This window comes from Bos javanicus, chromosome 27, assembly GCF_032452875.1.
Source record: "Bos javanicus breed banteng chromosome 27, ARS-OSU_banteng_1.0, whole genome shotgun sequence".
In the NCBI taxonomy this organism is placed as follows: domain Eukaryota; kingdom Metazoa; phylum Chordata; class Mammalia; order Artiodactyla; family Bovidae; genus Bos; species Bos javanicus.
Window position 1 is genome coordinate 4,111,139 of NC_083894.1, and position 13,135 is coordinate 4,124,273.

At 39.7% G+C, this 13,135-nt stretch overlaps 1 protein-coding gene across 1 annotated transcript in view; it reads right to left on the reverse strand.

Moving 5' to 3' along the window:
- CSMD1 (CUB and Sushi multiple domains 1) overlaps nt 1-13,135 on the reverse strand; it is a 2,072,278-nt gene that overhangs the window by 1,561,301 nt on the left and 497,842 nt on the right. The window lies entirely within an intron of this gene.

Below are 13,135 nucleotides of genomic sequence, written 5' to 3' on the forward strand. Positions count from 1 at the left end.
GCTCTGCTGTCACCTTTAATTAGAGATGGTTTCATTTTGAGGTCTTTTCCTTGTATTTGGTTTCTTGATTTCTTCAGTGTTCTTATTCTTCTCCATCCCCTCTTTCTGAGTTTAGTATCTTATCTTACCACTGTAAGAGCACACACATTACAATCTGTCTAGACAGACTTCAGGTTTTCTAGACACATCTAAGTGAAGACAGAAAGAACAACCCTTCCCTGATGCCTGCCTGCCCTGAAGACGCTGAACACAATCCTATCAATTCATCTTTCCAGAAGTTGAGGAAAATGACTATTTTCATTCCCATTTTACAGATAAGAACAAAGGGTCTCAAAATTATCTACCTCAGGTTATTAGCTAGAAGAGATACATGATATCTACATCTAACAGAGTATATAAATCAGAATACATATGATTTTCAAATGTGCATCTGTGAGTTCCAAATTTTCTGTTTTTAAGTAATATTTTCATCTAAAAATTCATGTTGACTAGAGAAAACTTATTTGTTCAGTCAAAAAAAAAAAAAGCTAATTATGGTTTCTCAATCCTAAACTCACCTAAAATAAATAAAAGAAACTCTCCCTTTTCTGACATCATTGTCCTTTATCACCAATGACAGGTGTCAGAAAAATGTTGGTATTTTGTTTTCACTTAAGAAATTTTATATGATGACCTTTAGCTTAGTGTATTTTTTGGAAGAAGCTAAAAATGGATTTTCTGTGAATTAGCATGTGATTTGAATTATTTTGCAGTGTTTCTGCACTTGAGGTTGGCCAGGGCCATAAGTAACCTGACATTAAATATCACATTACACTTTCACAGGCGATATTTCTGGAAGGTAGTGTCCATATGTGGAGTGTAAAATATATCATTTGAGACATTTTTAGATTAAATGGACTTCCAAATTTCTTTCAATAAGCCCATGGATCAGCAGTAATGTTTCTGAAGTATGCTTTTTACAGAACAATAATTTCATTCATGAGATATTTACTTCAAAAACTTCCAAACAAATCATCTTTAAAACTATGTGTAAAAAAAAAAAAAAACATAGGAAATAGCTTCCCCCATCTTTGCCCTGCCCATTCTCTATGAATGAAACCCCAATTTTGTTAGTTGTGCAAAATGAGCCAACATGATATTTAGGAAACTGTAAAGATTTTAACATTACACTGCCTTCCAGAGTTAAGAGAGTGAAGGAAAGGTGAGTTGATAAACCATAAGGACAGAACAAATAAATGATTAAATCACTGAGAATGATGCTAACAAGACTCACTCTTTGAATTATTGAGGTGTTCCAGAAAAAATAGTTTTGCCTTTAGTCATTTAATTCACAAAGCATTTTAGGACACTTTCATTCGGGTTTCCTCCACATGAGGCTTAGGGTTCCACTACTCAAAATTGAAATGGCCATGATTCAAAAACAGAGCATGGATTACTTTTCTGCAACTCTTTTCTGGGTCAGCTTCTGCCTCAGGACATGGGCTACAGATGCCAAGGTCTCAGAGCTGGCTTCTAGTTCCGTCTGCCCGCCCTAACTGCTGCCATCACTCAGGTGTTCCTTGCAGACACTGCAGGGCTACAGAGTAACACCTGGCAGGACTCCCCCTCCTGGTTTGCCAAGTGGGAAGTCAAACTTCCATTTGGCTCCTTTCTTCCTCTCTTTTAGCCTCCAAATTCATTTAACAGATACTCACCCTAACTGGTGATCAACAGTTTCCCAGCTTTTATGTCATGCTCCCTGTTTACTTGGTCATTAACCTTGGTCAAGTTTTAACTAATGTAGAAACAAGTATTTAGGTCAGCCAAGGCTTCAGTCATCCTTGGTCATCTTGTGCATCTCTAATCTATTCCATACCCAAGTTACTACACTCTAGTTGTTGACCTACCACCAGTTTTTTTCTTTTCTTTTTTTTTTTTTCCCAAAAGTACTCAATAACTTCATATTGTCAACCAAGTACCAGGCAAACTCCTTCCCCGAGGATGCAAGCTGTCCCCTGTCTGGGCCCACTTGGGATTTTCACAGTTGTGTCTCTTTGCCAACTCTTTAGTCAAATTAAACCATACAGTCTTCACTCTCTTTAAGTGTCTTCTTGGTTTTCATTCCCCCTATATATTTCTTGGTTTTATTCCCTTGTGTCTTTTTTTTTTTTTTTTGAAATTAAAACACATTTACACACTACCAGCCAATAAGATCCAAATTAAATCATACTTTTTCAATAAAGTCTCCATCTCCACCTTGAAGGAATGACTCTCCTCCTCCTTAAATCCCAGTTTGTCTGTGATCTACAAATGCCACCCAGCTTGTATCTTACAGTTATTTATGTACTAGCATCTACTTTGGCTGGAGGAAGATTGATGAGGACCTAGTATTTATCTATTTTTATGTCCTCCTCAGTCACTCCAGTCTCTCAGTCAAAATTTTGAAATATATGTTGTAAACACCTGCAATAAAACACCACCCTAACCCCAAATGGCAAAGATTCTTGTATAAAGTATGATTTTCTGTTATTGCAAAATTAGCATGATAATTTCAATTTAGAAAACTTTGTTATGGGCTGAACAGTGTCCTCCTCCCTCTCCCACAGTTCATACATTGAAGCCTTAATGACCAGAATCTCAGAGTGAGATTGTATTTGGAGTTGGGACTGTTACTGATGTAGTTAAGTTAAAACGAGGCCCTTAGGGAGCCTCCTAATCCAGTTTGACTGGTTCTCCTACAGAAAAAGGAAATCTGGACACACACAGAGGCACCAGGGAAGTCTGGACACAGAAGAAAGATCACAGACAGACACAGAGACGGCAGCTGTCTGCACACCACGGAGACAGGCCTCAGGAGAAACCAAACCTGTTGCCACCTTCGTCTTGGATTTCCAGCCTCCAGATCTCTGAGAAAACAAGTTCCCATACTTTGAGCTACCCTGTTTGACCTACTTTGCTATGGTATCCCTAATAACAAAATATATTCTACATCTCTGACTCCAGTGATAAGAAAAAATAAACAACTGATTCAAATTTGGGGAGCAATTCTTTAAAACACTCAAATCTGTGTGTATCAGACTCTATTTTACTAGATTACATTTATGCAAATCTTAACAGTAACATCATCTACAGTCTGAGAGCTCAGTGGTCCTAAACATTTTGGGAAAATACATGAACCTGGCCACCAGACAGGCAGCACAGCCTAGAAGCATTTTCCTTTCCCAGACAGAAGGAAGTTTTTCTTTCTTGCCTGTCTCTCTCAGTCCCAGTATCAGTTTTAACAATTGAAATGCTGACACTGAATAGAGGCAACAATGTCACTGCACCTCATAGGTGTCATTCTGTAGAAAGCTCAGATAAGCGCCCCCTTTTTTTTTCCCCAAAGGTGTTAAAACTTGGTGGGGTGGTAGAAATGTACTTGAAACTTTCTAGCTTGCTTTTCTAGAATTATTCCCATGTATTATTATATTTGTACCATATAAGAGCAACATGAATACATAAAAATTGGAAGTGGCAGGATTGGGAGGTGAGACACCACTCAAGTTAGGGGTAAAGAATTTGAAAGAAAGTAAATATTATTAGGGCTTCCCTGGTGACTCAGATGATAAAGAATCTGCCTGCAATGCAGGAGACCTGGGATTGATCCCTGGGTCTGGAAGCTCTTCTGGAGAAGGGAATGGCTACCCACTCCAGTATTCTTACCTGGAGAATCCCATGGACAGATGAGGCTGGCAAGCTATAGTCCATGGGATCACAAAGAGTTGGACACAACTGAGTCTCTAACACTACCTTTAGCTTGATTTATGACTTCCAACTTTTGGGCTTCCCTGGTGGCTCAGTGGTAAAGAATCTGCTAGCCAATGCAGGAGAGACAAGAGACACAGGTTCAGTCCCTAGGTAGGGAAGATCCCCTGGAGAAGGAAATGACAACCCACCCCAGTTTATTTGCTTGGGAAATCCCACGGACAGAGGAGCCTTATGGGCTACAGTCCATGGGGTCACAGAGTCAGACAAGACTGAGCGACTGATACACACACTCTAACATAATTAGTCCTAATAGTTCAAAATATTCCAATCATTGAGTTCATTTAATTTTTTCCTTGCAATTTGACATAAAATTTTTTCTTCAATTTTTTGCTAATACATGGTGGTCGATCAACAGAAGAACAACATTTATGTCAATCACAAGAGAGAAGAAAGCAAATACACAAATCACCATATGGAAGGAGATGTATTTATGAATTATATTTCCAACTTTAATCCAGAATGCATATGATGTATCTATTTAAGATCATTCCTGGGCATAGGTTTATCTTACAATATTATGGCAAATTCAATTTTTTTTTATAAATATTGCATCAATCTTTAAGTTTTCACATACTGAAAAGTGAAGAAAAAATCGGAAAGCTTAAAATTATAACTTGTCATTAACTAAAGCCATGTGTATAGGGTATTTTACTTTGTATGTATTATATATATAAATATCTGAATGCATATATACATTTAAACTATTAATATATATGTCTATGTGTAGTGTGTGTAATATGTGTATAAAATTGTGTTATGAAAGAATGTAGTATATATAGCTTTGAAAGTTAAATAGAGTTTTGCTTGAATCATATTTGTGAGTAATAGCTATTTGAACCTGGACACTGAATTTGAGTGTTTTAGCTGTGAGAGGTAATTTGCAATCACTCCACAGCACTATTGTCAATAATGAAATGCAATACTTGTTGCAGTCTGACTCAGAGGCTTCCAAAATCAAGAAAGCCCTTAATAAACATGTACTCTGCAGTCATTTCATTCTCCCCCGATTCTGGAATTTCAGCCAGTGAAATCTGGACTTATGCACCAACTAACCAAAGCATTAAACCTCAGCAGAGGTTGAAAACAGGAGAGAAGAGGGTTAGCACCTATCTTCCAAGAGATTTTTTTTTTTTTTTCAAAATAAACAGGTAGGTAGATCTTATGAAAATGAGGAACAACCAACATACAGAGATGGCAAGCTTTGGGTCCTCACGGAGCCAGCAGCCGACCTGCTGGTGACAGATGAAGTGTGTGTGTGGTCCAGGGTTAGAAGGACATCTTCAGGGTCTTAACTAAGCCGGCAGCTACATGCTCTATATTGTGCATTAAAACTGGTATCAGATAGGAAATTCCTCAAGTTTGCAGGCACTTACTGAAAAATACATCTGTCCCTGGAATCACCCACCATGTTCACAGCCATTCCAGGGCAGCCATGCTTTCCCTCCACTCAGCAAACGCTTTCATTATTATCTGGATCACACAGTGTGGTCCTTCAGATATTCATTTCATCAGCTGCTGCCCAACATTTACTTATAGCTTCTCTCTCACTTTTCTCCATTGTCTAGCATATTCACACCTATCCCTTTTCAAAACTAAACAGCCTCCCTTGTAGCCCACATCCGTCTTCTGATGGCCTCCTCACCTGCCTCCTTCCCCTTACAGCTGAGCCCATGGAGGCACCTCAGTCTCAGCTCCACTTCTTTACCATCTGCTCGCTGTCTTTAGTCTCCTCCATCTCATTTTCTACTGACAGTTTCCAAAGCTCATTCAAGACTTTCTGGAAGTGAGAATCAACAAAAACTTTGAGGTCCTTGATGTATTTCTGCATCTGCAAGATGACCTCATGTGCCCATGGAAGAGAAATCCATTTGCTTGCACCTCATCTTCATTTATCGGAGAAGGCAATGGCAACCCACTCCAATACTCTTGCCTGGAAAACCCCATGGATGGAGGAGCCTGGTAGGCTACAGTCCATGGGGCCGATAAGAGTCGGACACAACTGAGTGACTTCCCTTTCACTTTTCACTTTCATGCATTGGAGAAGGCAATGGCAACCCACTCCAGTGTTCTTGCCTGGAGAATCCCAGGGACAGGGGAGCCTGGTGGGCTGCCATCTATGGGGTCGCACAGAATCATACAGGACTGATGCAACCTAGCAGCAGCAGCAGCAGCATCTTCATTTATATTTTACATGATGCATCTTATGTGAGCTCCAAATCCATATCCATTTTCCTTGAGACTTGTCCATTTTACGGTCAGTAAAAACTCAGCATCAAAACCCCCTTCATCACTTTTGAAACAACAACCGAAGCCACCCCTCCTTGCATCTCTACTCCAACCCGAGAACTCCCAAGCCCACGTGAGACAGCGTCTACCAGCAAGCCCCTCACTCTGCCTCAACAGCTCCACCCCATGGCTGCTACCTGAACCCAAGCTGTCATCATCTTCCATGTGATTAAGGACAAAAACCTCAGGGCACATCTTGCTCCATTCCATCTTCCACACCAGCATGGGTTTGCAACTCATAAAACAGACACCTGGCCATTTGATTCTCCTGCTTTAAATCTGCAAATGTCTTTTTAGAATGAAACACAATTACCCAGCATGACATAAAAAAAGAAATCTTTGTTATATGTATTAGCCCACATCTCTGTTCTCATTGTTCAGCAGCCCTGGGTGAACACTCTCTGCTCTAGTTGTTAGAGAATAGTTTTTTAGATCCTTGAATAGACTATGCTCTCTCAAATAATGCTAGTTTCATTCTTTTCTGTTTCTCCAGGGTTTTAAAAAATTCTTGGACCTATTATTATCAATGAGTGTTTGCAAAATGAATGTCTTAGTTCTGCATAAGAATAGCAAAAAAAAAAAAAAATAGAAAGGAAAAGAAATCAAGGTGTCTTATCTAGAGTGGAAGCACTAAGCTGAATCACTAAGATAATTTAGATAAAAGCTGTTCTGAAAGCAGTTGAATCCTCACAATTTAAACTTCTAGAAAACAAAGAGCTGACGTGGCAAAGGAGAAACAGCAATGAGCACGTTCCCTTGTTGCTGCTGAGTACAGAATGGACGGGATATTCAAGCAGAAATCTGAGACAGTAATTCCATCATGAGAAAGTAAGGGTCCAGAAAACAATTTTGTTTTAGTTCTGGAAAACAAAGGAAAAGTAATTACATTTATTTACAAGTGTAGGGCATGCACTCCCAAGCAATCCACTATGCCCTATACAAACACAGTGGATTATAGCCAAGCCTTGCAATTTATTAAATAAAAGGCACAGGGTAAAGAAAGAATTGGAACTATTCTTAGTTTATTTGTTTAGATGACGATGGTGCTAAATTTCTAGAGACGAAGATTCCTATAGGAGACTGTGTTGGACCTAATGCACTCTCATCAGAAATATGTTTAATACACAGTTTATGCTAAATATGGAAATTAATAATTCCATGAAAACCATTGAGAGACACTTTTCCATTTACTCCTGTATATGCCTGATATTATCTTAACAATATCACCATAAGAAACAAGCTATAATTTTTCATTGTTCATTGAGTACTTACATTGTTCATTTAAGATGCATAGCTCATGACTGTTAGCCTGTAACATTTCCAACTTTCATATAAATATAAAATCAATCTAATTGCATTCATGCAAAGAGATAAGTCCTCAAAATGGAAATGCCACACACACACACAATGAATGCCATTTCTTTCACTTCTAATTCAAAGCACAAGCTCTTCTTTTTAAATCTATGCTTACATATGATTTGATTAGTAATATATGCAAATGGATTTTCTCCCCCATTGAATAGTTTTTTTTCCAAATCACTGCAATTAGGCATCTGATGTGTCATCTACCTGTCTATGAAGCATGTCTCATTTTTAGCTGATTCCCTATTGTCAGGGTGATTGCAGTTGTGTTACAAGCAGCTGCATCTCCAGGTGTGAAACCATGCAACAACCTGAACACTGATCATGGGCCTTCCTGGTCCTCAAGGGGTGTGTGGTGTGGAGATGAGGTCAAATATACCTCAGCACCTTAAAGGTTAACAAATCTCCTGTGATCTGGTAAATTTGTTTTACCCCAAATCTGAGATCTCTGAGTCTCAGATTTGCAAGAAGCTTTAAGATATAATTTTACTTTGTGTTTTCAAGTTTATCAGATAAATGATCAAGTACACTTTGTTCATTCTTTTTCACTCTTTTAGTTATTATTTTCTTAAAACTCCTAAAAACCTAACTTTGGGATTTAATTATTTCAAATGTACAATAAAAGTATATCCTGTCCCAAGTATCTTCTTTACATAGACAGAGTCAAGGGGCACCCTTGGAAATGTGGAAACACCTATTGGTCATCATGTCATTTCATCAATCACATCATCTTTCAGAATGCCAAAAACATAAAAATGAAAATGGAACACCAAATGTTGGGGGCCTTTGGGAGACAGGGGAAGGGGTTTGGAAAGGAGAAATCATTTCAGAAATAAGAAAAAGAAACTATGGTCTTATAATGGTGTGTATGGATCAAACAAAAGTATTAATACTCCTCTAACTGGAGCCTCTTCTAACACTTATTTTTGCCATTTTAATGGTTCCTATTAAACAGGCTCCCCATGGCCCTCACTTCCAACAACTGTTCAATCTATAGATGAGTATGCCAATCCAAGAAGACCAACAGACATATCTACAGATCATCTGTACTAAATGGGGTTGGTACACTGTGGATCTCTGAGAAGACAGTGGTTAATCTGTGGTTAATGGGATGTTCACAACACCCTCTTGTGATATAAGCTTTCAAGTCTCTGATAACCTGGCACAAGAATGCAGTAAAAAGATGGTTGACATCACAAGATAAATACGGTGTCATCTATAGGCTGTCATAGGGAGGGATGTATACTGCCTCTTTATCACGTCTTTCCTCCCATTTCCATGGATATGTTTGGGAACCTAACTTTGTCATGAATCAAAGTACAACATCCCCTGGGGATGGAGGAACCATGGGAACAAAGGGTCCTGGATCCCTGCCACCTCAGGACAATAGTTTGAAGGAAAAATTAACTGAAGCCACTGCATCATTTAGGTCTCTTTGATAAAACAACTGAACTTACATACCAATGAAGAGAGAGATTAAAAATTCCTGAAAGTTTTACAGGATATTTTCCATTTTTTTCAGTCACTCTTAAAAGTCACAGACCCGGAAAGCAGGTGATTTTTATCTAAGTGATAGAATCAGAGATGTTTGGATTTAAAAAGAACTCTAATGGAGTATCTGGCTCAGGATGGCATATATATAGTACCCCTCCCGTCTTACTTTCTCCATCACCCTGCCCATGGTGTCAGATACTTGAAATAAATCCTGACAATTTTCCCTTGGAGCCTGAAGGCAGCTTAATCATCATTCTCAACACAGTTCTTCATGCAGCCATGGATTGATTGCAGTGGGCTCAGAAACTGAAAACTATCTGGTCTCTCTGAGAGAGTCTGATTCTGTCATTTTCCATAAGGAGTTCAGTGCAGGTTAGTTCTCAGAGTTTCTGAATATGAGGATATCAAGCATTTCATCATAAAAGAGAAACAGACTAAAGTCCATGTGAATGAACAGCTGGGTCTATAACATCCTGACTTTTGAAGTCACTCAGTAGACTCTCGAGACTAGATTCACTTTATGGCATGTTCTTAAAATGTGGTTGCAGCGGCCTAAACAAGCACTCAGCTGGACCTGGCAATATCTATGTGGAGATCTTCTGTGTCTGGAATCCACACACACAGCACCCTCTACCCACTTCTAGTATGGGAAAGCCAGGAACACAGAAGCCAAACTGAAATTGGCTCAAAGCCTATTCACAATCTTGGTAGAATCCCATCTCCTGCCTCCCCATGGTTTTCCTTGGGCTCTGAGAGCTGATCTGTGCTGGCTGTGCTTCACACCCCTGCCTGTGTGGTTCACATGCCCAGTGTGCTTATCTCCAGAAGGATCTACAGCCCTTTCCTACATCTCCTTGTAGATCCTCTCATATGAATTTTCCCTTTCTAGGATTTTATTTCCTTAATTGTTTGAGATATAACTGGCATAAAACATTGTATTAGTTTCAGGCAAACAGCATAGTGTCCTTCTATCCAAATACATTGAAAACCATCACCACAGTAAGTCTGATGAGCACCCATCACCATACGCAGCACAATTTCCTTTTTTATTGTGATGAAGACTTCTAAAATCTACTCATACTTTTCAGATCCTGTCATAATTTCCAAAAGGGTCTGGCCTGATGGTCTATTCTAGTCTGCAGAAAACCAACATGCTGAAAGGGTTATCAGCAATCGCACATGCCAACAGCCCTACAACCTCATTGTCACTGTGGGTATCCCACTGGCTGATGCCCCTTCACATCCTCCCTCATGATACAGGCTCGAGCCAGGGCACTGGGTGCAACACCCAGGATGATGCTGGTCACAATGTTTCTAAGATTACATCCTCCAGCATCCCAGATGACTTGGAAGAACTTTTAATAGTTCAATTTAAAAATTACTGTTCCCTGTAGTGACATCAAAGAGCCAAGTGGTATATTTTCTCACTGATAAGAATACTGTATCTTAGAAGGGAGAGGATCTAATATCTAAGGTTTAAAACATGATTAATTTACCTGGCAACACAAACTATCTAATTGTATTTGACTAGACCTGTATGTGCCCCTCCCTTTCAAGGTGTAAGATTCGGCCTCTCTTCTGCTCTGAAAGATCTGGAAAAACATGTCATGGAAACTTAATAGCAACATTGTGTGTGTGGTGTGCGTGTGTGTGTGTCTATGTGTGTGTGCTCAGTCGTGTCTGACTATTCGTGACCCAAGGACTGTAGCCCACCAGGCTTCTCTGTCCATGGGATTTTTCAGGCAAGAATATGGGAATGGGTTGTCATCTTCCTCTCCAGGGGATCTTCCCAGCCTGGGGATTGAACCTGTGTCTCCTGCATTGGTGGGCAGATTCTTTACCACTCCTGCCACCTGGGAAGGAACATAAGTATTCCTAATCCCTTGTTTTGGTGTCCCTGTTCTTTAAATAAGATCCAATGAAGCCCACATTCCCGCCTCCAGGTGCTGTGCCCACTGCAATGTCCTCTGGACTCAGCACCTTCTGGGTGTAGAAATGGTACAGGACATACATAGTGCAGGTGTTTGCGAGTCGCTCCCACCAGCCCACAGCCAGAGCTCCCGGAGGGGCACTAGGCTCTCCTGATGTGTACTCCCTTTGGAATCACAGTCGATTTCAACGGTGCTGGAGGAGGAGTGATTTTCTGAGATATCAAGCAGAGTTGTATATTCTAATGATGCAGGTTCAATCCATAATCACAAGGAGCGCTCAGAAGTATGAGAATTCAAAGGGGAACCAGACAGGTACCATTTGAACGAACATCTCTTGGGTGCAGAGAAGTGCTTTTCATGTCTAAATGTGTGACTACAAGGTGGTAGGCCATTTGAATCACGTTAGTTGGAAAGATGGAAAAACTTAGCCAGATAACTCTTCTTTTAAGAAGCTTCTCTCGGAACAGGTTGAAAACATGAGTTCATGGTCCTTTAAAGAGCAATGTACCTGCTCCCTTTCTCGCTCTGCTCACTGGGTACCTCGGTCATTTGTGCTGGCTGTGAGGGGCATTTCATAAAGTCAGAATGTGAAGCTGATAATTTGAAAGTAAAAACCAACATCATTCTTCAGGTGCCACTGACTTCTTTCCAAGCTGGTTTACTAGGCACCTTCGCTCCCTTCAGCTTATGACAGCAGTGCCATCGCTGCCCATCTTCTCTGTCTTCTCCCTTCCCCCCTTGTCAGACACATCTTACTGTTAACCTCAGCTCTAAGAGCCAGGTCAGTGCATCCACATGCGTCCCTCCCTCAGTAAGAGTAGTTCCTTATTTCATTTAACCCTGAAGCCTAAGAGCCCACTGATGGCCTCTCGGCACCACTGCGTGTGAAGCTGCCCCACTTAGCATTGTTTCCATTAATTTCACATAAGAGTCCTTTATAAATCGAAAATAACATTGAAAAACACCCTGGAGGGCAAAGCAAATTATTCAAATATAAGAGAGGGATGCACTGTACAGGGTACTCAATACATTGTAATAACTTATGATGGACCAAAAAACATTAAAAAGTGTATATTTATATGTACTTTTATAACTGAATCATTTTGCTGTACACTGGAAACTAGCACAACATTGCAAATCAACTATATTTCAATGAAAAAAAATGAGAGGGAAAGACAGGTAGAGAAATGAAACATAATTCTGATTTTCTTTGTATGATTAAGATTTTAGCAATCAAATTGACAGCATATTAAAAGTTCTAAATTATTATTTTTCTTTTTAAGCCCACATCTTCAGAAACCAAGTTGGTTCTACCAAACAAGAGTGAGAAGCAACAAGGAGATGACAACCATCCTGAGCTCACTTCCTGGCATATTTAGAATTGGGAGTGATGCTAATCCTGCCACACAATAATGCCATCACTGTACAGAATACCCCTTAACTGCTGGAAAAGTAAATGACAATCCACTCCAATATTCTTGCCTGGAGAATCCCAGGACAGAGGAGCCTGATGGGCTACAGTCCACGGGGTCACAAAGAGTCAGACACAACTGAGTGACTAAGCGCACAGACAGCCGCTCAGAGAAATGAATTTAAAAGTCTTACTTTTGCACTAAGAAGACTGAAGCCACACTGAGAAGGTCCATGAGGGAGCCCTGGGGTCCTGCAACACCAGGTCAGCATAAACCAAAAGAAGTTGCTGCAACCTCTCGGGAGAAACCAGATCCGTTCAGCTACAATTGATTTGTTAAGAAGTCCTTGAGTTGATCCTTATCACCCAGTCTGATAGTGTGAGTCAGTCTTGGCTAAAAGTAAGTATTCAATTAGGTCTACAGCTCAGGGCTGCTGCTTATACTAATGCTCCGCTGTCAGTGCTGAAAATTTAGGTCTATGACGTTCTATCATCTGTTAGACATTACTGTATCAGTCACTTCTGAACATCACTTGTTCAATTCTATTTCAGCAATAGAACATCCCTTTATTATTGCTAATTATTATTCCTATCATTTGAGAACTTGGAATTATTTCCCTTTTAATAAGAATGAGGCTTTATAAAAATAGGTATTGATGACAAGACTTAAAACACATGTCATATGTCTTTTCTCTATGCTGATTTTACCCTATTTTAAAATCAGTATGTTCAACATTTGCCCTAACCATTAAATATAGTGTGGTAAGTATCATATCATTGTACACATGTGAAAATATGGTTTGCAAGTTTTTCTTTTTTATTGGCTTATTAAACATCGCGTAAGTGCTAGTCACAGGTGAGGCAA